Source organism: Phodopus roborovskii, unplaced genomic scaffold, assembly GCF_943737965.1.
Source record: "Phodopus roborovskii unplaced genomic scaffold, PHOROB, whole genome shotgun sequence".
NCBI classification, from domain to species: Eukaryota; Metazoa; Chordata; class Mammalia; order Rodentia; family Cricetidae; genus Phodopus; species Phodopus roborovskii.
Window position 1 is genome coordinate 61,012 of NW_026126625.1, and position 23,388 is coordinate 84,399.

Sequence of the window (23,388 nt, forward strand, 5' to 3'; positions counted from 1 at the left end):
CATTATTGCAAGTAGAGGGTGTTTTAGAGTTCACAGGACTCTTCATCAGTCCTCTGGCTAAGAGATGCAGTATTTTAATTGTTCCCTTTTAACACCTAAAGGTTCTATCTGCAATGGCATAAAATCCCTCCCTGACATGCTTCAGTGCTCTTAAAATGAAATTCTTAAAATTTCAATTTTTCTTTATATTTATCCCAAGCAGATTTTGCTTAGAATAACCTATTATTTTTTTCTACAGAATTTAGATTTGCAACATTTCCAAATACAAAACATTGTTAAAAGAGTGTATATGTATGCATGTTCTCCCCGTCAGTCTCCTTTCTACTACTAAAGTTTACACCCTAGAGTCATGTCTTCATTGTCTCAGGTGACAGTTCTTGCTTCCACTTGGCCATGTAGACAAAACTCTGCCTAAAAGGATATGAAGACTCCAAGAGCCATTAAAAATAGTCATGGTCTCACATGTGGAGTCTTACCATATACCAGGCACAGTACCAGAAATATGGTACATTCACTTTCTTATTTCTTACTGTTTTTAGAGCTAGGATGTCCAAAGCTCAAAAGGGCTTCAGGATTTGCCCAAGATCGCCTAGCGAATAAGCCCAGAACATGAGGTTTCATGATGTCACCCAAGTGAGGTGAGAGAGATTTCATGTATCTGTGAGAAGGTGCCTTGTACCTCCCCTTCATTAGCTGCAGGTGAGAAATGAGTGTGCAGTCATAGGTGTGCAAGCAAATTTAGAGGAAGCAAAACCAACCAACCAACCAGTAGTGAGACAGCTGAGCAGACAGTTGAGGAAAATATTCAAGTTAGACATCCTACTTGCATCATACTGATCAGGTGAAGTGTGGTTCGGTCATTAGAGGCTATGCTTGGAAACATACTCAGTCTATGACCCAATTGTTTTGCATCCATTATTGCCAGTCCTTCTACTGCCTTAACTCTGGCTGCCATTCCCCTCTCTTTTATTGAGGAAGAAGCATACTACTTCAGAACCCTAACCAGAGAGTTGACAGCCCTAAAAACTCATTTCATTCATGTCGTAAGGTGTGGATAAATCCATGCTCTTTAAAGAGGGACAGAATGCCTGTCCGTCATGCCACACTTTGCTCTCAAACCTGCCTGGCGGCTACTTGAAAAACCTCCATGTTCACCAGGCTTTCTTCTTTTGCTTTTGTTCCTTTCTTGATGGCCTTGCATTCAGACGCAGCAGCATCCCTATTAACGGTAGCTGCTGCCTTTTCATGACAGAATTTCTGGAGCACACCCGGGTAGGGAAGACTTTGAAGGTGCTTTTCTTCTTGGTGTTTGATGTGTTTCTTTCTGAACTTGCCTGGTCCTCGGACAATGGCCATTCCCTCTCCCCCTGCAGTAATGCTGGTCACCACTCAGGAAGTCTTTCTGTTAGATGATAAGAGGTACAGTGGGACCATTGCATAGGGGGCTGGAGCTGGAGCTCCCCATGGGTTCTGCTCTTACACCCTGACTCTTTCTTGGTCTTGATATCCTCTTTGTAAGTTAGGTTTTGTAGGTTTCAAATAGAAGGCCATGTGAATGTTTGGTTGCAGTGTTATTGAAGGTGATGGCCACTGTCCTTCAGAATAGAATAAACCAGTGATTACTTGCTGATCTTCAGAAGTCTCTTGGGACAGCTGATTTTCCATAGGGCAACCCATTAGGGTACCATCAGAAGCCATGAAGGAAGAGAGAGAGTTAGCCATAGCAGGACCATGCTTCCTAATGCTCTGTGGCCTTCTTAGATGTGGAGCTGGGGTCTATCCAGGGAAGAGCTGCTGGGGATTATTTTTTGTGCATTTTCTTTTCTTCACATAGAAGACCCATCTTAATGTCACATGTCCATAGTTCATGGGACTGTGCAAGACAGAATCCTTGTGTAGAGAGGCCTGGTCCCTCATTGAGTAGTACAAACCAAGTGTAATGGCTGGTGCTGTCAAGTCAGCAGAATCTAGAATGACCTAGGTGAAGAGCCTTTGGATGTGCCTGTAAAGGCTATCTTGATTAATTGAAGTAGGAAGACCTCTTCATGGTGAGTGCTATCATTCCCTGTATGGGATTCTGGATTGCCTAAATGGAGAGCAGGAACTGAGCAGAAGTTTATATTATTGGTCTCCTTTGACTACCAGGGTAATGTAATCAGCTGTCTGAGACTCCTGCAGACTTGATTTCCCAGTCATGGCAGATGGTACCTTCAACTGTGAGCTGAAATAAACTCCTCCCTGAAGTTGCTTTTGTCAAGAGAATGTAACCAAGTCTTTATTGTATGCACTGCCCATGAACCAAGTGAGACTCTGAAGCGTCTCAGGGACCCGCCTCATGTTGTGGCAACACTTCCTCTGGCTTTTCCACGAAACTTCTTTCCCCCCCATTTGCTTCGAGTCCTTAGGGTTGCTCAGCCTTAGCATGGCACATGAACTAACCTCAACTTCCTCTGCCTACCTTGATTGTCCAATTCTCCTTGCAACTTCACTTCTACTGTTGCACTCAATGAACATCATGGCTGCTTCCTACCCATGCCTTACATCTAACAGATCCCTCACCTAGATCTTTCCCCCAGGGAAGGACAACCCTGACTAGTTCATTGAAAAGCAGGGCAGTGCCCATAACTCCCCCATCTACTCCCATGATGATGTGTCCCCTTCCAAGTCCCATCATCTTCGGATTTTAGATCACCCCAAATGAGAGGAGCTGCTAGTGTCCCCCATTATTGTGATATACATCTCTCCCCCCGGGGGAGAGGGGCATGGAGACAATTCAGATCTCAGCAGCTTTTCTGTCTCCTGTAAGCTCCTTAGAGTTCCTTCACAGGCACCACCAGCTTCAACATCAGGGTTGGATTTCTTAGCACAAGAGCCTTTCTGAGATGCCCCTCTGCCTTCCTCTTCTACTTTCCATGACTTCTGACTCTGCCAGGCAACTCGGAGTATCCTGGGATGTGTGAGCTGGATCACATGGTTGTACCTTTGAATATCACGTTCTCTCCCAAAAATGCCTTATTCTATTTGTGTGTATATTAAACTTAGCATCTATAAATGGCCAGCCTCAGATCATAACTGGTATAAATATGCATGTGGGCACTTGTATTATGTTGATTTTTTTTTATGATAGGGTCTCTTGTAGCCCAGGTTGGTTTTAAACTCTAAATAGCAGAGGAGGACTTTAAATTCCCAGCCCCCCTCTGCCTCTACTTCTTGAGGACTTCATGCTGTGTGACATCACAGCCAGTTCTGTGAGGTGTTGGGGATGAACTAAGTATTTTGTGCATGTTAGGAAGACACTCTACATCATCTCACATTAAATGTTTTAAAATTCAGAGACCAATCTTTAAAACTGAACAGGCTAGTCAAAGATTTATCTGGCATCTTTTGAACACACTGAACCGCAGTAATGGCAGCAATGGTAGCCTCTGGTTGGCAAATCTCTGCTGTGTTTTCTGATAAAGGCAACTGCTAGGAGGGAACTCAACCTCAGGGGCTCCTGGGATATGAGCACACATTTGAAGCTCCCACCAGAGTTCTTCAGGGTTTCGCTCTGGGACGCACTGGGACGTACTGCCCTTGGGTCCTTCTGACTACTTCCTGACTGTCTTGTGGGAAGCTCATGGTGTGTTCAGTGTAGAAAGCAGGAACTCCAGCCATATTGGCTTAGAAATCAGAAGTGACTTTATGAAGAAATGCTGCTGTAGCTCACAACAGGTAGGTGTCGGGTGGGAATAGCTCAGAGAGGACAGGAGTCTCCAAGGCTATGGCCAGGAAGATTCTAGTAGCATGTGTCTGAGTGAGGACTTGAGGAAGACTTCACTTTGACAGTTAAGTATAGCCAAACCAAACCAAACCAAACCATAAAAACCACCACCACCACAACAAACTTCACACAGCTAGCTACTGCAACCCAAGATATTGCCATGGGTGGGCTTCCTTGTAGAATTTCCTCTCTATCCCTGTCACAACCCGTGAAGGTGGGTGTTCTTATCACTCACATTTCACAGAGAGAAGTCGAGCATCATAGTTATCCTGGCTAGGTTTTGCTTTCAATCTGATACAGCCTAGAGTTATCTGAGAGAGTCTCAATTGAGGGACTGCCCGGATCAGACTGGCCTATGACCCTGTCTCTAAGAGACTATTTTGAATGATCACTGATGTGGGAGGGCCCAGCCCACTATGGGCAACACCAACCTTAGCAGGTGGGTCTGAAATATATGAGGAAGTTAGCTGAGTATTAGCCTGTCACCAAGCCAGTGATTAAGCCAGCATGCAAACTTCATGATTTTTTTTTTTTTCTTTAAGTTCCCTATTAGAGTAGCTGTACTCTGGAAGTGTGCTAAATATACCTTGACTTTCTGAAGTTGCTTTTTGTAAGAGTGTTTTATCGTAGCAAAAGAAAAACAAACCCAAACAATACCCAGTGATTGACAGCCAAGGAGAAAACAGTAGGCAGGATTTGAACTCTGCTGTCTAAAAGACTCCAAATGGTCAGAACCTGAACTAACCTGAATAAGATGAGAGTCAGTAGATCACGCTGAGAAGATATCAGAGGGTGAGACTATACAACCAATGTTCCTGGTCACCACTTCACTCCGGACAGATGCCAAAACTCATTAAACAGAGCAAGAGAAAGGGTGAAAAGCTGTGTTGGGAATGGGTGGCATGCACTGGGATAGGGCTGTCCCTCTGATCATCATGACTCCTGTGCCTCCTCCATGGAGTTCTGGCCCTTCACTTTGGATGCTACCAGCACATTCTGGCAGGAAGTTCAGACTGGAAGGCCATTTTCTGTTTTAAACACCCACACTGAGATGACCAAGATGTAATGAACAGCAACACACATATCCATGTGAGCAAATGCACACGTGCGCACACTTACACACACAGAGGCATCAATCAGCTCAGACCCCAGGGTTTGTTGGGGCAGGGATAGGCACAGACTCTGGGCAGGGACCTGTTAGGCCCAGGGCTTGCTTGGGTCGGTGATTCTGGAGAGCATCCTGTGGACAATGACTCTAGGTGCTGTTGAACATGTTACATGAAGGGGCTACCACAGAGCTTCATTTTCTTCTCGTGTCTCCTGTCATCAATTACTGTAGGAAATTTCAGAAAAGTGGGTTGGTATGAAGCCAAGGAGGTGGGGAGCCTGCTATTCTTTGGGGTTTAAAATCATCCAGAGGTAAAGAGAACTCTTGACCCACCAACTTCTCCGCTTGACTACACCACACTGCAATTGGGCGGAGGTTTTAGCACTATTTTCTTGGACAGATTGTGTGCTCATTGTAGATATCTGGTCACAAGAGGGGCTTTGACACAGACACTCTGATGCCCAACAGTGCTTTCTACAGATGAAGGGAAAAGGGGACAGAAACCACCTTCTACTTCTCTTCTTAGCAGGTGGGGGTGGGGTGGGGGTGGGGATGGGGGGTGGGGAGTAGAAAGGTGGGACCCTGCTGGTTTTCTCAACAAAAGTGCTTTTGATATGATAATGTAAAAGTAATAAGTGATGAAAAAAGCCCACAAATCCCCAAATCAACCAGCCCACCAACCAACCAAGGGGTCAGCCAGCCAGCCAATCAGCCAGCCAATCAACCATCCAACAGCTTGCCAGCCAGCCAGTGAGCCAGTTATCCATCCATCCATCCATCCATCCATCCATCCATCCATCCAAACAAACAACCAAACAACCAGCCAGCCAGCCAACCAACCAACCAAAAACCTCACAAGCTTGGTGTGATTCCTAGTGCCACCTTTAATAGAGAATGAAAAGCCATATGTTTTTGTTTTTTGTTTTTTTACATTCCTTGAAACAGGTACCAGTTTGGCAGGCACTGTTCTTATACATTAGCTATTATTATTATTAATATCATCATCATCATCATCATTATTATCATTATTAAGACTATTGAGAAGATTATAGTCGTTTCTCTGTTTTACTTTCTTTTTATCTCAATTAGCATTAATTCCATATAGCCGAGTACCTATATGGCAGACATTGGGGTAGGCTCTGTGTTTGTGGTGAGCATGCAAGTATAGAGTGTTCAGTTTCAAGGTACTTAGAATCTCATTTAGAGATGAGACACATGTACACACGCACTCTCAAGCAAACATCCTTCTGGCCTTAGGCATGGAGCTGTAATTACCTACCCATGCCTTGGTGCTACTGAGATCACAATAGGAAGTGGGAATGGAGGGAGCCTCAGTTTAGTGTGTGTTTAGGAGTGGACTGGGAGGGGCTGTTTTTTAGAGGACTAGGGGAGCCAGACTCAAAATGCAGTCTTGGGCAGTAGAAAAGGAATTGCTTAAGTTATTACCCAAATGCACAGCCCAGCCTCGTCGTACCTTAGTGCATTCCAGTCTTCCCTTCTCTGGGCCATGTGGTATTGCTGTGCCCTCCTCACCCCAGTACTTCACCCTTCCTGTCCCCTCTTCCTCCGCACTGTTTAGGTCCATTCCACTTCAAGATTGTGGCTCTATCTTAAGGCCTCTTTTGCTTTCTTTCTCTTCCTCATGACTCTATTTTTAAACTTTGAAAACAATCTCTCTCTGTCTCTCTCTCTCTCTCTGTCTCTCTCTCTCTCTCTCTCTCTCTCTCTCTCTCTCTCTCTCTCTCTCTCTCTCTCTCGTGTACAGCGGACAGGCAGGGCTTCTTGACTTCCATCTTGACCCAGAGACTTCTGTTGCTCACCTCTGCCTACAGCAAGCTAACTGCCCCCCCCCCACTGCACTGTAGGAGTGCTGGGGTTGTGGCCTCTCACTGACAAGCTCCTTGTGATACTCTAATTCTGTTCTGCTCCTATAAAAAGCACCATGACCATCGGCAACATAGAGGAGGAAAGGATTCAATTTGACTTACACTTCCTGGACACAGTCCATCACTGAGAGAAGTCAGGGCAGGGACTCGGGCAGGGACTCAAGCAGGAACTTGAAGTAGAAACCATGGAGGAATGGAGGAATGTTACTTGCTGGTTAACTATCTGGCTCACTCACAGGCTCATGCCTAGTTTCCTGTTTTTGTTTTTGTTTTTAACACAGCCTAAGATCACATGCTCAAGAACGATTTGAGTGACAGTGGGCCTCACCTTCCCATATTAATTAATAATCAACACCACCTTCCCCCCCACCAGGCATGCCCACAGTCCAATCTGACCTAAAAGCAATTTCTTGATCAAGACTTTCTTTTTTAGATCAAGACTTTCCACTCAGACAACCCTCTGCTGTGTCAAGTTCACAACTGAATAAGGAGGTCTGAGGATCTGAACTCAGGTCCTTACACTTGCTTGGCAAGGGCTTTAGTCACTGAGCTATATCTCCTCAGCATGGCCTCTTCGGAAATCCACTTTTTATTTGTAGAGTATTTCCTATCTTCTGTCTCCTGCTTTCTCCTTCCTTTTCAAACCCCTGGCAAGGCCAGTCTGTGGTCTGTAGACGCATTCCACCCTACCATTCTAAGCTTGATGACGACCAAGCCCCAGGGTCCTGAGCACTCTGATCTTTACAGGGTGTACATTCTGGCAGTATGCTTCCCTTGCTCCCTTGTCCTCTCCCCACCTCATTGGCTACCCTTCTCCATGTCCCCTGCCACCTGGCTTCTGCTCTGACCCTCCAGGTAAAGCTAAAGATGAAGGCTTATTTCTGAAGCCTTTGCTGCTACAGAGGTTCGTTGACATGAACGGCTTTCATCACCACCTCATGCAAAATTGTTTTAATCTCAGCCCTGACTGTTCTCCAAAATGCAAACAAGTCAGCCTCTGGTTCTTACCACTTAGGGGACTGTGGACAAGTCATTCACATCTTACATTTGTTACACCTATACTACTAATAAGGGGGCGGCCTCTTGTGTCCCTCATTGCTGTGATAACTGGTGCACTGATTTTTTTGTTTTGTACAATGTCCTCGCTGGTTTCTCTGAGACACCACATTTGAAAAATAGTCACGGAACATTTACAGGGCCATGTGCTGGGCATGGGGAGATGAGCTAGGACAGACATGGATTCCTTCCCTCATGGAAAATGATCTAGTGGGGGATGAAAGAATAAAAAAGAACGAGAATAAAAATAGACCACCCTTCATGCGGATGGAGTGAGGCTAATTCCTGTCTGCTTCTAAGAAAATAAAAACAACACTGCACAATGAGACTTGAAGTCTTAAAAAAAAAAAAAAAAATCTAAAACCCAGCACACTTTACTATTTTATCTCAGTGGATCTCAACTTGCAAATATCTGAGCTTCAAAAGGCAAGATTAGATACCATTAAGCCAGCCTGGCCAGCACTGATTTTAAAACCCTCTTCTATGCCTTAGGATTGAGGAGGTTGTGGACCTCTGTTAATCTTGTTATCAGCTGGATCTCAGCCTGCCAGGAGCCAGCAGACCCTATTCCCAATTCTGGCCACATCCTTCCAATCTTCTGGTTTCTGTATATGATGGCTGTGTGGAACCATGAAGCAGCCAGTTAGGAATACTAACTTCAACTGTGGGCTGATCTTTCTTCATGGATTTGGGAGCGAGTAGGTTTACTATATCAATAAGATGGAATTCAACACATGTACTAGTTAGCGTTGTTGTGTCATAAGCAAAAAATACCTAACAAAGACAGAAGAAAAGATTTATTTTGCTCACACTCCCAGAGGGTTCTGTCCACAGCCTGGCCCAGGTGCTTATGCAGAACATCACGGCAGTGCAAGCATTACGAGTCTCTTCACTTGAGGGTGGACAGGAAGCAAGAATGAGGAAGGGACTGGACTCTGGGCAGAGCCATCAAGGGCATGCCCCCAGAGGCCTACTTTCTCCAGGTAGACTTTACCTCCTATGGTTTCTACTACCTCCCCAAATAGTGCTAGCAGCTGAGGACCACATAATTAAGATAGGAGCTTGTTGGGGGCATCTCATGTTTAAACGATAACCATGGGTTTCATATTAGATGGCTGCAGAGCTCCATGCAATACCTTGCAGGTTTCCTCTTCACTGGCAATGGAAAGAAGTATTTAAAGGATCCCAGTGTATTTGACAGGGACTTTCTGGGCCTCCCTCAGGGAATTAGCTTCCTCTCCATGCTTTCTCTGCCTTTCCCATTCTTTCCTGTGTTTTCCAAGCAAGTTCATGTTCTCTAGCAGGCGCTGGGTAAGGAGCTGGAAGGACAACACAACACAGATCTGGAACAGTCCTATCTCTCAGTGAGCTACTGTGTAGCAGCCACAGTACAAATACCACACAGTAGATATGAAGTAGTACCCAAGAGAGGCAGGGCATCCCAGAAAGAATGTGAGCTGGTGTTGCCCTGTTAATGTTGCAGAGACAGGGAGATCCTCTTGGACATAACTCATCCTGACCCTCTGGATGTCCAGATGATACTACTCTGGAGGGTGATGGCAGTTGGAGCTTGCATGATTGTTCCTGCACGTGTGCGCGCACACGTGCAAAACTCACGTACACACACACACACACACACACACACACACACACACACACCCCTATTTAAATAATCTGCATGACTGTTTCCTGGGAAGAGTCTTCCACTGGGTATTAGGCAACTCCTCAAATATAGTAAATGGATCATTTCTGTAACAAGAAATCTTTCTACAGTATTAACTCTATATAGAAGTTCCTCAAGAAGTTGTTTTGGCTTTGCTACCTTTGTGGTGGAGAATGCCATGGGAAGAAATCAGACTGGCATGTCATACATCAACCACAACATTTTTCTGGGTCTACCCTCATGTATTTTGCTAACTCAACTTTATTGACTCAACACTTGTCTTTAAGTTGACTCTCTTAAAAACTTAAATGAATTTATCACAAAAGACATCTTTATATCACTACCATAAATAGAATACCAATATCCCTTGCCCTAAATAGAAGGTAATAGCAAGAATAAATACAATTAAATTCTTGGCTGCTGTCCTGCTTAGGGGCTTTCTTTATCAGGAAGAGCAGATGGGTTTTAAAAGGCTCCCCTATACTTAGCCTCCAACCCCCCTAGAGGCCTCCCCTCTCCATTCCTGACAGTGGTTTTTGGAATTGGACTACAGGCTGGGCAGGCCACCAAATCTGCTGAGGGACCCCTAGACCTCTGGAGAAACTATTATTGCATGTGCCAACTGTGAAGCAAGGCCATTTGCCATTTGAATGATCACAGCCAACCAGCTCACTAGAGGGCTCAGTGGAGCTGAGGAGTGCTTTGCTGTCTAGCTTCTCCAGAAATTTCCATCTGGTGCTGCAGGCCTAGGTCAAGGCTGTGTCTAGACACACTGGAGCCTCTTTAGACACCTAAGTCAGGTCAACCTTGGGCAAAGATTCCTCCTGACTTTACCTCATGGCCCAGGAACACAGCCCACTTGACTGAAAAATTTCAGGATCCTTTTCTGGCTTTATGAAGCAATTATTGTACTCAGGTTTCAGTTACTTGCCATCAAATTGCTCTTGCAGGGTGTGTGTGTGTGTGTGTGTGTGTGTGTGTGTGTGTGTGTGTGTGTGTGTGTGTGTGTGTGTGTGTGTGTGTGTTCACAATAGCACACCCATGGAGGCCAGAGGACAATCCTGGGGCATTTGTCTTCACTTTCAACCTTATTTGAGCTGATTTTTTTGTTGTTTTCCAATGCATACTCCAGCCAGTGAGTTTCAGGAGATTCTCTTATATCTGCCTCCCAATTCCCTATAGCAGAATTGGAATTAGAGATGTGTGCTACTGCACCCAGATTTACATGGGTTCTGGGGATTCAAACCCAAGTCTTTGTGCTTGAGTGATAAGCAGTTTGCCCACTGAGCTTTCTCCCCAGTACCTCCTGCAGTATTTTTATAATAAATGTGTGAACTACATGAACAGCTTTTCATATACACATGGGCATCCCACTTGTGCCTGTAATGAGTTGTTATTATTATTATTATTATTTACATCCATTAACTCTAGGTCAACCCTGTTTTGGGCAGAGATACATAGACAAAATTCCCCATAGTGAGTATGTTCAGGGTCACTTCAGAAGGCAGAGAGAGCATTATGCTTTAGAGACAGGGACATGTCTGCAGAAATGTATCATTAAGTGATGTGTGAATGCTACTAAGTATTATTGTAAACAGGGATGGTGCAGCCTTCTATCTGCTGACTATATGCTATGGCTTATTACTCCAGGACTAAATACTTTGTTTCTATATGGCGTACTACACAATGATTGCATTAGTTTATCCAAGCATAGGTACATTATTTTTCAGACATTACAATCTTAGGGAGCTACTTAGACATATACAGTTTGGAGTTGAGCAAAACATCATTATGTTGTGTGTGACTATATTCCCACCAGCAGGGTAAGTATGTGCACATTGTCTGGGGCCTTAGTATAAGACAGATACAGACTTAGCATGCCTGAGATTCAGCATGTCTTCCAGATCTCCAGATGATGTCTGGAGTGGATGGTCTAAAGATCACACTTGGAGTAAGAGACCCTATCCCAGTGTCTCTCAATTCCTGGCTCTCAAATGGCATAGCAATGACAGAATCTCCTGAAACTTGTCCAAGATGCAAATTCTCAGGCCTTAGGATGTCTGGAGTGGGGCTCAGCGATCTGGTTTAGGCAAGCCTTCGAGGGCCATTTTATGGACTTCATAGCTCCCAGAAGCTGTATCAACTGCCTATCCCCATTTTCTTGCAGATACTATATACTGTGAGCCTGACAGGAAAGGGGCCATGGGACTCCAGTTTTCCTAGTCTTGTGGTTGCCAAGTCAGAAGAGCAGAGGGTTAAGGCTTGTGTTGGGTTAACTTTTGGGCCAAGGAAGGGGGGATTTCAAGACTACCCCCCCCACACACACAATATAGAGCAAGGGAGAGAAAGAAGCTAGACAGGGTGTTGGGAGGGAGCCTTGGCCTCCCTATATCCTCCTCCATTGCACTGTGCCTTCCGTGGATTTGAGTGTTCATGGGACCCCAGGGACCCTCTTCACTGAATTTAGACAGGCAGGCAAGCCGGCAAATATTTACACAATGGCCACACAGAAAAGCGTGAGCTTGTACTTCCCATAGTCCCAAATCCCAGGTGTTAGGGATTTGGGCCACATTCAGCAAGTCTATCCAAGCACACTCATGAAACAGCGATGTCATGCATTTTCTAGTTCCCTGTTTCTGCCACTCTCTCTCCTCCATTATTGCCTCCCTCCCATGCCTCTTGGCATCATATTACTTTCTATTTGAAATAATACCCTCATTGATGTTGCTTTGTTAAAACCACACCGTGCTCTTAAAATAAACCAACATGCCTGAGCACCTGCCAGGCATTCTTTCATTTGTGTGTGTGTGTGTGTGTGTGTGTGTGTGTGTGTGTGTGTGTGTATGCCTGTGTGTGTTTTCAAAAATTGTAGTAAAACACGTGCAGCATCTACCATTTTAAACTTGCTTAGGTGTTCTGTTCAGTGGTGCTAAGTTCATTTCTGATTGCTGTGCACTATTTACCACCATCCCTCTATAGAACTCTTTGTATCTTGCAAAACAGAAACTTGACACTCATTAAATAGTAACTCCTTACTACCCCTTCCCTGGTGTTAGAAGTTCCTCTATTTTTAAGGCTGAATAGTGTTTCGTTATATATGTGAAACACATTTTGGTTGTCCATTGGTCTGTCAATGAGTATGAGCTGCTCCTACCTTTTGCCTATTGTGGCTGATGCTGTTGTGAACAGTAGTGTTATTTATTGTACAGCCATCTGTTTGAGTCTCGGCTTTTAAGTTTTAAAAAGTTTTGGGTGATTTTATTGGTTTTTATGTGTATGAGTGTTTTGCTTGCATGGATGTCTGCGTACCACATGTGTGTTAGTTAATCCACAGAGGTCAGAAGAGGAAGTCAGATCCTCTAGAACTGGAGTTGGAGATGGCTGTAAGCTGCCATGTGGCTGCTGGGACTTGAACCTGGGTCATCTGAAAGAACAGAATGTGCTCTCAACCACTGAGCCATCTCACCAAGCCCTCTGTTTTGTCTTAAGTGAAATTGTAGGTTGGATGGCATAGAATCTGTGCTAGGGTTTGGGGAGGGACTGCCCTATTGCCTTCCACAGTGGTTGTAGCATTTTATACCTTATTGCGTGTAGATTGCATAATCATGAGGAGACAGTGGCTTAGGAGACTGAGGTTCAGAGAAGGGGGCATTTGCTTGGGGGCATATGGGTAATAAGTACTTTGCCAGAGGCTAGGATTTCTACCATCCAGTAATAGCTCCTTGTTAGTACAAAGGTGGAACTTGGTGTTCTGCGTCATGGGCAGTGAGTGTAGCTCCAGCGAGAACAAAGTGCAGAAGAAAGGCTCTGGTTGGCATCAGGAAGAGATTTATATGAAGAACCAAGTCCTCTGTGGGGTCAGAGCCACAGCTGGCAGCGTGGGTAGGCTGTGGAAAGGGCTGTAAGCCACGGCTGTTTCCACACCCATCTGGGATCTTGTTGGGAGGCCTTCTGTACGCATGCCCAGACACAGACAACAGCCCTGCACTTCTTCTCACCTCTCTTTTTTTGCTTCTCAGAAATAAACCTTTTGCTTAGGACATTGGCTTGAACACCTTGAGTAGTTCCCTTTGTGACCTCTAGAAACATCAAGCCAAAGCCACCTGCCCAGGCAAGCTCGCTCTCCAGACACCATATGCCTTTGCTTCCATTATTTAAACTGCCCTGGCACATAGTGTGAAAGAAGGTATGAGCTACCTGAGGTACTTGTCCCCTGAGTGAGGCCAACACTCTTAGCCTAGAAACTAGAGATTAGGAAACCTAACAGCAAACACTCATGTCTTACTGGGCAGAGTCCAGGTATGTCTGCGCTTTCTTCAGTCTTGGCTGAACCGCCAGACCCCAGCGATATCACCATTGTGCTAGACTACAGATAGTCTGTGAGTTTCTCCTACAGACTCAGAAGTTTCCAGTATCTTCTTACAAACCCACAGTGTGGCACAGAAAATGGAACAGAGTAGAGGAGGTCCAATGCAAGACTAGATGGGTGGCATAAAAATCGTCAGTACCAAACAGTAGCTAGGAGCAGTGAGCCTAGGCCAGGCCCAGGTGAACACAGCTCCTCCTTTACTTGCTGTGCGGTCGCAGAAAGTGGTGGGACCTCGAGCCTTTATTACTTAGCTGCAGATGGTCAAACAGTATGACTGGGCCACTTAGTGAGGCCAGCCATCACAGTGAGCTCCCAGATGTGTCAGGCCCTGGAAGTGGGGCTCCCTGGGATGCACCATCTCCCTGCTGAAACCCATCCTATCCATGCCGGGTATGTTACCGGGCTTCACTGGCCTGGGGCAGCTGGCACTGTGAGCCAGAAGAGAACTCCCCCGTGCCTTCATCATCTGCGCCTTGCTTTCTCTTCCCCCAGGGAGTCAGTCCGGCTCCTTCTCCCCCTCCCTCCCTCCGCCCCTAACAAACACCTTCCAGTGATGGGAACCACTTGGAGCAGAGGACTGCTAGAGGGGAAGCTGCCCACCCCTCCCCCCACATTCTCTAAGGATCTTTCCAGCTGTCATGGCCCATTGTGTCTTGGGCTCCAGCACACCACCCTGAAAGCCTGCCCCAGGCTGGTTGTGTCTGTATAGTCCTCTCTCACACAAACTTTGCTGTTTTGTTGGCTACTCCCATGGACATAAGAACATGCTCATTTCCTTAATGGGTGCCACTTAGTGCATCACTTTTGCATAGTTCTTGTCCTCTGGGGCCTGAGTTCAGGTCTCGCTTCTGCATTTTACTAGCTGTGTGACTCCGTATGAATCATTTGACTAGTCTGTGACTCAGTTTCCTCACCTGTGCAATGGGCATAATAATGACATCAACCCTATCTGACTGCTGTGAGGGTTAGGGGTGCTATTGGATATCTAGCACCCACAGAATGTCTTTGTTGTTACCATCTATGGTACCTTTCCCCTGGAGAAAAGAGCTGCATGTGGAGGGAGGCTGTGTCTTCCAGTGTGGTTCTCATCATGAACCTGAGGAACCAGATACCAGAATATCAGATTTGAAAAGCTGGCAATAGTAAAAACAAAAACAGCAAAATAAAAAATGAACAAACAAAAAACTGGGGTCGGCAGGCATTGGTTTCCAAACTGTTTGATCAGAGAAGAGGATTACTGGGCTGCCCACCAAGACTTTCTTAAAAGGAAGGTTGTCTTAGTAGCCAAAAGAAAGGAAGAGCAGCATGTCAGGATATAGAAACTCTGAGGTAATGACAGCTGGTAACTGGAAACTGCCTGACTGTTCTGGATACACTGTGCCTTTTCTTTCTTTTTTGTTATTTCCTTTTCCATCCTTTGTCCTTTCTGCACATCAGCACCTTGGGGACCACTGGTCAGAGTGGGGTGGGAGGGTCATCTGAACAGCCAAGCTGTGGATTAAGAAGCTACATGAGTAGAAATTGCATCCCTGAAGCTTGGGGTGGAGGTGGGGGAGTGGCTGGGAGGCTGAGGAGTAGAACAGAATAGCGGGTTCCTTCCACAATAGAAAGCAGGCGCCAGGGAAATCCCCTTGACAGAGTGGAGAGCCTCCCTCTTGCAATGCAGATTTACAACTCACACAGCAAGCAAGGCGTGATGCAGGATTTTCCAGGGAAACAAATCAGCTCCCCCAAGTGCTTGAGAGTGGTCAGAAGGAACACAGCTGCCTGTGTGTATAGTGCACACGCACTCTGCTCTCCTCAGCTGAAGCCATTCTCTCCATGCTACTGTGAAGTAGGTGACAGCTGAAGCTGAGCAAAATCAGGGACAAACAGGTCCCGTCAGGACACTGGACAGCCTCCTGGCTGGGTGATGAATTGTGGGCAACTGGGGAGAATTTAAAACCAGCCCAGCTGCCACCTAAGAGAGTGACTAATCTCAACACTTAGGGACAAGACTAGCACAGCAGAGATAGCAAGCAAGACCCAGGCTGGCAGGAAGGCAGCCACTGGGGACATCACCCTGGCAGACCTCTAGGGAGGGACCTGTCTCCATCACTCCCTCCTCCCAGAAGGAGACAGCCACAGCCACCGGCCCACTGGGCTATGGAGTTCCTGCTATCCTGCCATCTGCCTGTTTAACTCAGTTTTGCTCCAGGCAGCTGTGAGATGTGATCCTCCTGAGCTTATCTAGATCGGTGCAGCATCCCCAGCCTTGGTGGGTCATCACAATCCCCTGGTTTGACAGCGTTTTAAAAATAAAAACACTGCTTTCAAGTAGCCATAAAGATCATTTGGAGATAACGTATATGGGAGGGAACTTGCATTCCTATGTGGGCTATGTCTCAAAGATGTCCCTTTCAGGGTCCCTCCCAGGCTGTGCCCTTCGTGCTGCACATGGCAGAAATGCCACGGCTTTCTCATCAGGTTGGAGTGTTTACCTGTTAGTTGAACAGTGGGGGATCTTTTCAGACACAGAGACTAGGGCCTGACTTTGCTAAACTCTAAGCCCGAGTTTGTTCATTCAAAAGATACTTCATGGATTTCATTGTTTACCAGGTATTTCCAACTTGGGGCCCTGGGCCACAAGCACCCCAGGATAGCTATGAATGCAGCTCACTACAAACTTGTACACTAACTTAAGACATCATGACTTAAAAAAAAAATTATTATTATTATTTTTTTTTGGTAACTCCATCAAGTGATTCTAAATGTGAATTTGTAGGTGGCATTGTCATTTTGCAATGTCAAAAAGGTCTGGCATTCCTGAACCATAATGCTTCTCAGAAGGAACTGGGACGGAGGATAAATAAAAACATAATTGTTAACTCTGCCTTCGTAGGGTGCTGGCATGATAGGGTACTCAAAGTACATATGGGATAAGCAACTAAGGCAGAGAGAGAGTGTGGGGGTGGGTGGGGCTGGGCATGTGATTCAGAGGTGATAACAGCAGAGCAGTGAGAGGAAAGGGACCTGGGAAGCAGGCAGGGAAAGCAGAAAGGTTGGTGTGTATCAGAAGTCCCAGAAAGGAGGATTGGCATGTGCAAAGGGTTAGAAATGGACAATCATGGAACAATGTAGAAACTTGTAAGCAATATAGAACATAACAGGTAGAGCTGGGGAAAGATGAAAGAGAGGCCACGGGAAGGTTATAGCCATTTCTGTGTGTTCCCTGCTTAAAGAAGTGAGAACATTTCTAGAATCCCACTCTTTGTGTCAAGTATCTATACTTTTCACTTTTTTACCATCCTCAGTTTGTAAAATGTAAGCCGTTTAAAAACCTAGCAACTCTGTACTACAAGGGGAAAGAGGCCTTGTGCATTAAATTGGTTTCTAAGACGGATATCTATTTACAATTTAAATTTGATGCTAGAACAGTTGGCATCAAGGACTCAGAGCAAGGGAGTTACGAGCAGAATGTCTTTCTCTTCTATTTTATCTTTTAATTGTGTTTATGCTTGGGTGAACTATACTAGGATGGAGGAGGAAAAAAATGGACCCCTCCCCCCAACAAAAAGGACCATCTTGAATAAACACAAACTCTTCTCATAGAGTGAAGGATGCGGCTGCCCAAGGCCATATTCTTCCATATCCACCCAGATTCCTCCTCTAAGAAGTGTATTTCACCTTGCCTTCCCTGCTCACAGATCCAGTGATGAGCAGAGGTAACCCCTCCTCCTCTGTTACTTTCCCAGGCATGATTTTATGTTTAATATAGTACTAGGACCCTGGCTGGCATGATATACTAGATGGCAGCAATTCTGACCACTCAGATATCCATTCTAACACATTAGTGCCAGAGATGGATTGGTTGCTAAATATCTTCACAATCACCCTTGCTCTGGATGCCTGGATACAATCAGGAAGTCTGATTCAGTTGCCTTTGGAGTCTAGTTTGCAAGAGAATGAATGAGAGCGCTATCTTCTCCAGAAGATTTAGTCTGTCTGACCTCTGACCTATGTAGACGTAGGGTCAAGTACTAAATGTTTCATTACTAGCAAATTAACTCAGAGCTTCAGTTTCTTTCCTGATATACTAGGGATAGCAGCAGTCCCCATTGGAGATGGGGCAGGGGAGTCATGGGTCAGTGAACTGGTGCTTCAAGATAGTCACCATGGGCCTGGTACACAGAGCTCAATGGACAGTTATTCTTAGTGCCACTGGTTGCTTGCCATTGGAGTAACACAAGACTAGAATATGTTAATGTCTTGGGCAACTAAAAATAGCTCTCAGCTCACAACAAGTACTCAGTTCATGCTAACCATCATTATCATCCCCCTTAGTGCCACAAATGGGATTGTTAGGATCACCAGCTACTCATTTATATTCTAAACAGAGTTCTATAGTGCTCTTAGGATTATAATGGCTGTCTGGTGACTAAAGTGTTGGATAGCAAAGGTGGAGATCTGTGTGAGGCTGGCATACATGGAAGCAAGCAGGGTATGGCTTAGATATCTGATATTACATCAAACTAAGCATAACTCATAACACAGTAATGATTTCTACATGAGGGGCCCTTTGTGGCCTGAGGATCCCTGAATGCAACCTTGCCAAGGATGTTGTATGCCTACCTGTGCCACACTGGGGAAATTCATACTTCCTGAATGACTTCTGTGGGCCAATTGCAAAGACAACATGCTATACATAGCAACCAAAACCCACACTCCTTCATAGGTGTTACACTCAAGGCTAAAGCCCAGGTGACAGCCAGAATGACTCAGTTGATCTGGTTGGTGGGCTAGAGCTGCTGTAGTCCACAGGTGCCATGCACATCAAAGGCATTGTGGATGTGGTCCAACACGAAGTTGTGAACTTCTTTAAAATACCGTTAAGATTTAATTTCACAATTTCCTTTGGTAACTAGAGAGCACATTGTGGACTTTGCAGATGATAATGTCATGTCACAATATCTAAAGGTGGAGCATGCCTGATACAACATGGGCCAACTGATGTTAAGGCTCAGGAGGTGCACAGGGGGCAGGGACGCAGCTGCTTCACCAAAGTCTCATCTGCTTGCTGACTCAACTTGAGTGTGCCCCTTGCTCTCAGCCAGGCCTCCTTGGCTGCTTTGTAGAGACTTGGTCTTTTTTCCTGTATTCTTTTCTCGCGCAGTCTCAGATGAATACGAACAAGAGTTTTAAGAATGGAACTTTGAAGAAAGCCACTCAGAAAAAGAGATGTCACTCAGACAAAGCCTCCAAAAGAGTACTTTACCCCTGGTCAGAGCATATATAATGCTTGGGGATGGTGACATTAGAGGCCACCAACCTAATTTTCTAAGAAAGAACTAAAGGCTTTGGAAAAATGGGTCTCTAGGTTCTCTCTCTCTGTCTCTGCCTCTCCCTGCCTCCCTCCCTCCCCCCTCTCTCTCTGTGGTGTGTGTGTGTGTGTGTGTGTGTGATTTGCTTGTTTCTTTCACTGTCCATCTCTTAATCCTTGGAAAACTTAACCCTAAAGTGATGATCCTGCTTGCCTGACCACTGGATCTCAGCATCCCACTGTCTACTGCTTTCCAGAATCAGCCCACCCCCTTTCTTTTGACAGGACCATGGTTCTCTCTTGTGGGTAATTTGTTATCCTTTCTAGCACTGGTATCAAAGGGCTGATACAAAAGCACTGTGGTCCTCAACAGGATCCCAGCCCATTCTGCTAAGCACAGGGCAAGGGAGACAGAGTCCTCTTGGCATCCCTCCCCAGCCTCTGTGACAGGTCATTTGCCCACACCAAACCCTTGCTAGTCACATCTGAGGAAGTTCCAAGGATTAGTGACTGTGTTAACACCTCATTCCTTAGCTGAAAGATGGGCAAGTGGGATTCCCATCCTCCCCGCCCCACATTGTTCTTTTCCTCTCCGTGCATGGCAAATGCAATGAGCCTCCTCCCCCCAGATTAAACATAGATGGGGCTGACTGCAGATGGAAACAGGCTATTGATACTGATCATGTGGCATAGATAGTATAGACCCAAGGTGACTACATCAAACGAGGAGAAAGTGGTGATGTCTGACCAAGCTAAACGTCAGCCCAAACACCAGAGTCCTAGGGAACATGCTACAGGAGATGTTGGTGTGGGCTAGGCGTTCGTTTTCTTCCTAAGATCAGTCCAGGAAAGAGAAGAAAATAGGGATCCCCAAGTGAAACATGTCAGAGAATATGCTCACAGCACCAAGCCCTGAGTTTTCAATACACACTCTATATGTAAATGCCCCTCTGGAAACTCCTGATTGCCTGCTGGAAGAATTTGACTGTGGAAAGTGGAGGCTTCAAAGTGCCTTTGGCAGGAAAGGGAGACACTATGTGTAACTGATCTTCTCGTTGCATTTTAAAAATTAAAAGTCCTTGGCAAACAGAAAATACCCAGAGAGAAGTTCAGTAAAACGATGACCAAGGATGCTTGCTCACAGAAGTCGCAGCACATGTTTTTTCATAACAGAACAAGTGTGCATCTGGGGGTCCTTCCTTTTCTCATTGTCAAAGGACACCCAGTGGTCTGGGCCAGGTAGGAACCCGGGAGGGAGGGCAAATGGTCCATCTGACATCACCCCAGAATGTGACTTCACCAATTTCTCTTGCTACTGGTGGTTCTCTGACCAACTACTAGGAGAACAGCTATGGGAAAGTAGCCTGTTCCTGTGTGTAGGAGCTGACAGCACGTAGTGTATTAACATTTGTGAAAGTTTTCGGAGTTCTTGGGGAAACCGAGGATGAGAAGAATGGCACAGAGAGGCTCTTGAAGCATAATGGGGTCCACAGAATGGATTGTGGGTTACAGAGAGGAACAGTGTCAGAACGAAAGCAGAGTAGCAGCAGGAAGAGACACCTGCCTGCAGGTTAGGGTCCCTAGGGCTTCAGCATCTTGGATTCTGGACGCTCTCTGTTTTGGAGGGGCCAGACAGCACGGCGAATCCTCTGTTCTCGTGGATAATGAAGTTGGACAAAGGAGGGGCGCAGCAGTACGGGACGCTTGTGTGCTCGGTTCCTCACAAACCCCACAGAGGATCTGATTCGCTCCTTGCTGTCTCTAAGACCTCACCCTTTCCCTGAGGCCACCTCTGAGCCCTGCTGCCTACACGTGCACCACGCTTTGGAGGCTCCGGACAGGGGTCCGGCTCTGCTTGCAGAAGTCTGTAGGGCCAGGCGCCAGCCTCAGCCCAGGGGGCACCCTGATGGTGTTTTGGCTCCTTCAGAGAGCTCGTTCCAAGAAGTCCGGAACCAGGAGCAGCTTGAGGTTGTGGTCCCGCCCACCTCTAAAGAGACGGGGACTAGCTGAGATCGCAAGCTCCTGGGGACCCTGAAACCAGGAGGCGTTGGAGACTTTCCAGCAAGGTCTCCAGCTCTCTGTGCCTGTTGTGAGCGTACAGCAACCCAGGGTCGCCTGGGGCGTCGCAGGGTTGGCTGAACATTCAAAGGCAGTGGAGAGCCCGGGTTTCCAGCCCCGCGCGCCACACCTTTGGCAGTGCCAACCCCCCACTCCGGGATCCTGTTCTGGCCCGTGGGAGGCGTGGGTGCATATTGGTGTGTGTAGAGCACATTCCCCTTCCCCGGAGTCGGCGCCGAGTGTCCCTCAGTAAGCTCCCGCCAGGGGATTCCCCTCCCCCAGCTCAGAGATCCCCCGCGCGCCCCCTGCCCACTTTGCCAAGGCGAGAAAGCGGCCGAGCCGGAGACAAAGAAACTCCTGCCTCCCTCCACTCTCCGTCCTTCCACCCGCCCGAGACACTCCCCGGCGCCCTCCCTCGACCCCGGCGACACCGCGCGCGCACACGCCAGGGAAAGGGACCAGGGGACAGGGAGCAGGGTGGGCGAGTCCGCTTTCCCCATGCCGCGCGGCTATAGCTGCCCGTGCAACCCGCCCGAGGACACCCCTTGGCAACCGCGCCCCCATCATCCACTCCCCAAAGCGTCCCGGACCCCTGACACTGTCACCCCCAGTCCAAACCGCCAGCACCATCCTTCCAGCGGAGCGGCAGGGGGGCGCGGTGCACACAAAGCGGATGAGGAGCGCGGAGCCCGTGGGGAGGAAGAGATTCCCTCCGGGGCTCGTGGCCCGGGTCCGGGCCGGCTATTTACCCGATTTCTTCTTCGATCTCTGAGATGTCTGCGAAGATGAGGAAGACCACAAGCAGCGTGAGCGCGGCCAGCATCCAGCTCCGGAACTGCAGCTGCATGGTGGGGTCGGCGCCCTCCGGGACCCGCGCGCGGGCCGGGGCGAGGAGCTGGGGCTGGAGGAGCCTCCGCGCTCCACGCGCAGCGGGGCACACACCCTGCGCTCTGGGCGAGTCCGGACCGGCGGCGGCCAAGGCGACAGTGGCAACGACAGACAGGGGTTGCTCAGGCGCGGCGAGCCCGCTCGCTCTCCCTCTCTCTCCCCGCTCCTCCCCTCCCCTCTCCTCCCTCCTCCTCTTCTCCCCTCCCTTCCCCCCGCCCCGCACCGGGCTCCCGACGCAGTTTGACAGCTTTGCTCCGCGCCTCCCCTGGCCTCCACCCACTAACTCTAGCTGCCTTTGCGGCTCCCACCCGAGAGGGTTAGGGGAACCTGCCACTCCCGGCCTAGGCAGACTGGGTTTGGGCTATAGAAAGCGATCCGGAGACTGAGCCGAGCCAGGGGCAACTCGGAGCATTGGGACTGGCTGGCAAACGCCCTCCCTCGCTCCCTCTTTGTCCAGCGCCCTCGCTTCGTCTCAAAGTTTTCCCGACACAATGACTAACACCTGGGGACGGTCTCCAGCGCGCGGCGAGGAGGCGGGTTTCTCTGGGCTATGTTTCAGCAGTTGACAAATTGGGAGGGGAAGTGGAAGAGAGGAGGGAAGAAAAAATGGCTAAGACAGGCTAACTTCAGCAGAGATGCTCATTGCAATTTATGGGCAAGGTGCTCAGCCTACAAAACACCATTTATAGACCCAAGCCTGGGATTCTGGAGGTCCCTGAGTTGAAGCTTCGGATTCCCAGTGTGGTACCTGTTCTACTTCCAACAGTAGGCATAGTACCCCATTGTGGCTGATACTGTAAAGGCTTCATCTCCCCAGCTCTTGCTCTTTTCTGGTCTAATCAACAACCCCCTGGAGTCCTATCACGATCAAAAGGCCTTATAGAAAAATATGATTCCCACAAAGAAAGATGCCCTCCCTGCCCCTTCCCCACCCCGTACTGGACTGTTTCCCTGCTTCAAACAGTTTAGCTCATGTTACGGTTTGCACGGTTGCATTAAAGTGAGAAGGACCCATTCATAAAGTTTTACTTGAACTAGATTACAACACACACACACACACACACACACACACACACACACACACACACACACACACACACGGCCCTGGATGTAACTTTCCAGCACCAGCTGTCTTTCCCCCAGAGGAGGGTTGTGTGCCTTCCATAGTACTTCATTGCTTTCCCACCCCCTTGCCATAAGCATGCACTCTGTTCCCTAAGAGGAGCACACTGTTTTTCTCTGCGGTGACTCTCTGAAGCTGAGCACCATGTTCAGATCACTGTTTTTGCCCATTACAA

At 47.3% G+C, this 23,388-nt stretch overlaps 1 non-coding gene and 1 pseudogene across 1 annotated transcript; both read right to left on the reverse strand.

Moving 5' to 3' along the window:
- The window catches only part of LOC127238070 (alpha-2,8-sialyltransferase 8B-like), a 73,428-nt pseudogene extending 51,183 nt beyond the window's left edge, over nucleotides 1–22,245 (reverse strand).
- On the reverse strand, nucleotides 968–1,103 carry LOC127238192 (small nucleolar RNA U109). The gene has a single exon (XR_007835908.1). It is a non-coding gene; the product is annotated as a small nucleolar RNA U109 (small nucleolar RNA).
- Nucleotides 22,246–23,388: the final 1,143 nt, after the last annotated feature.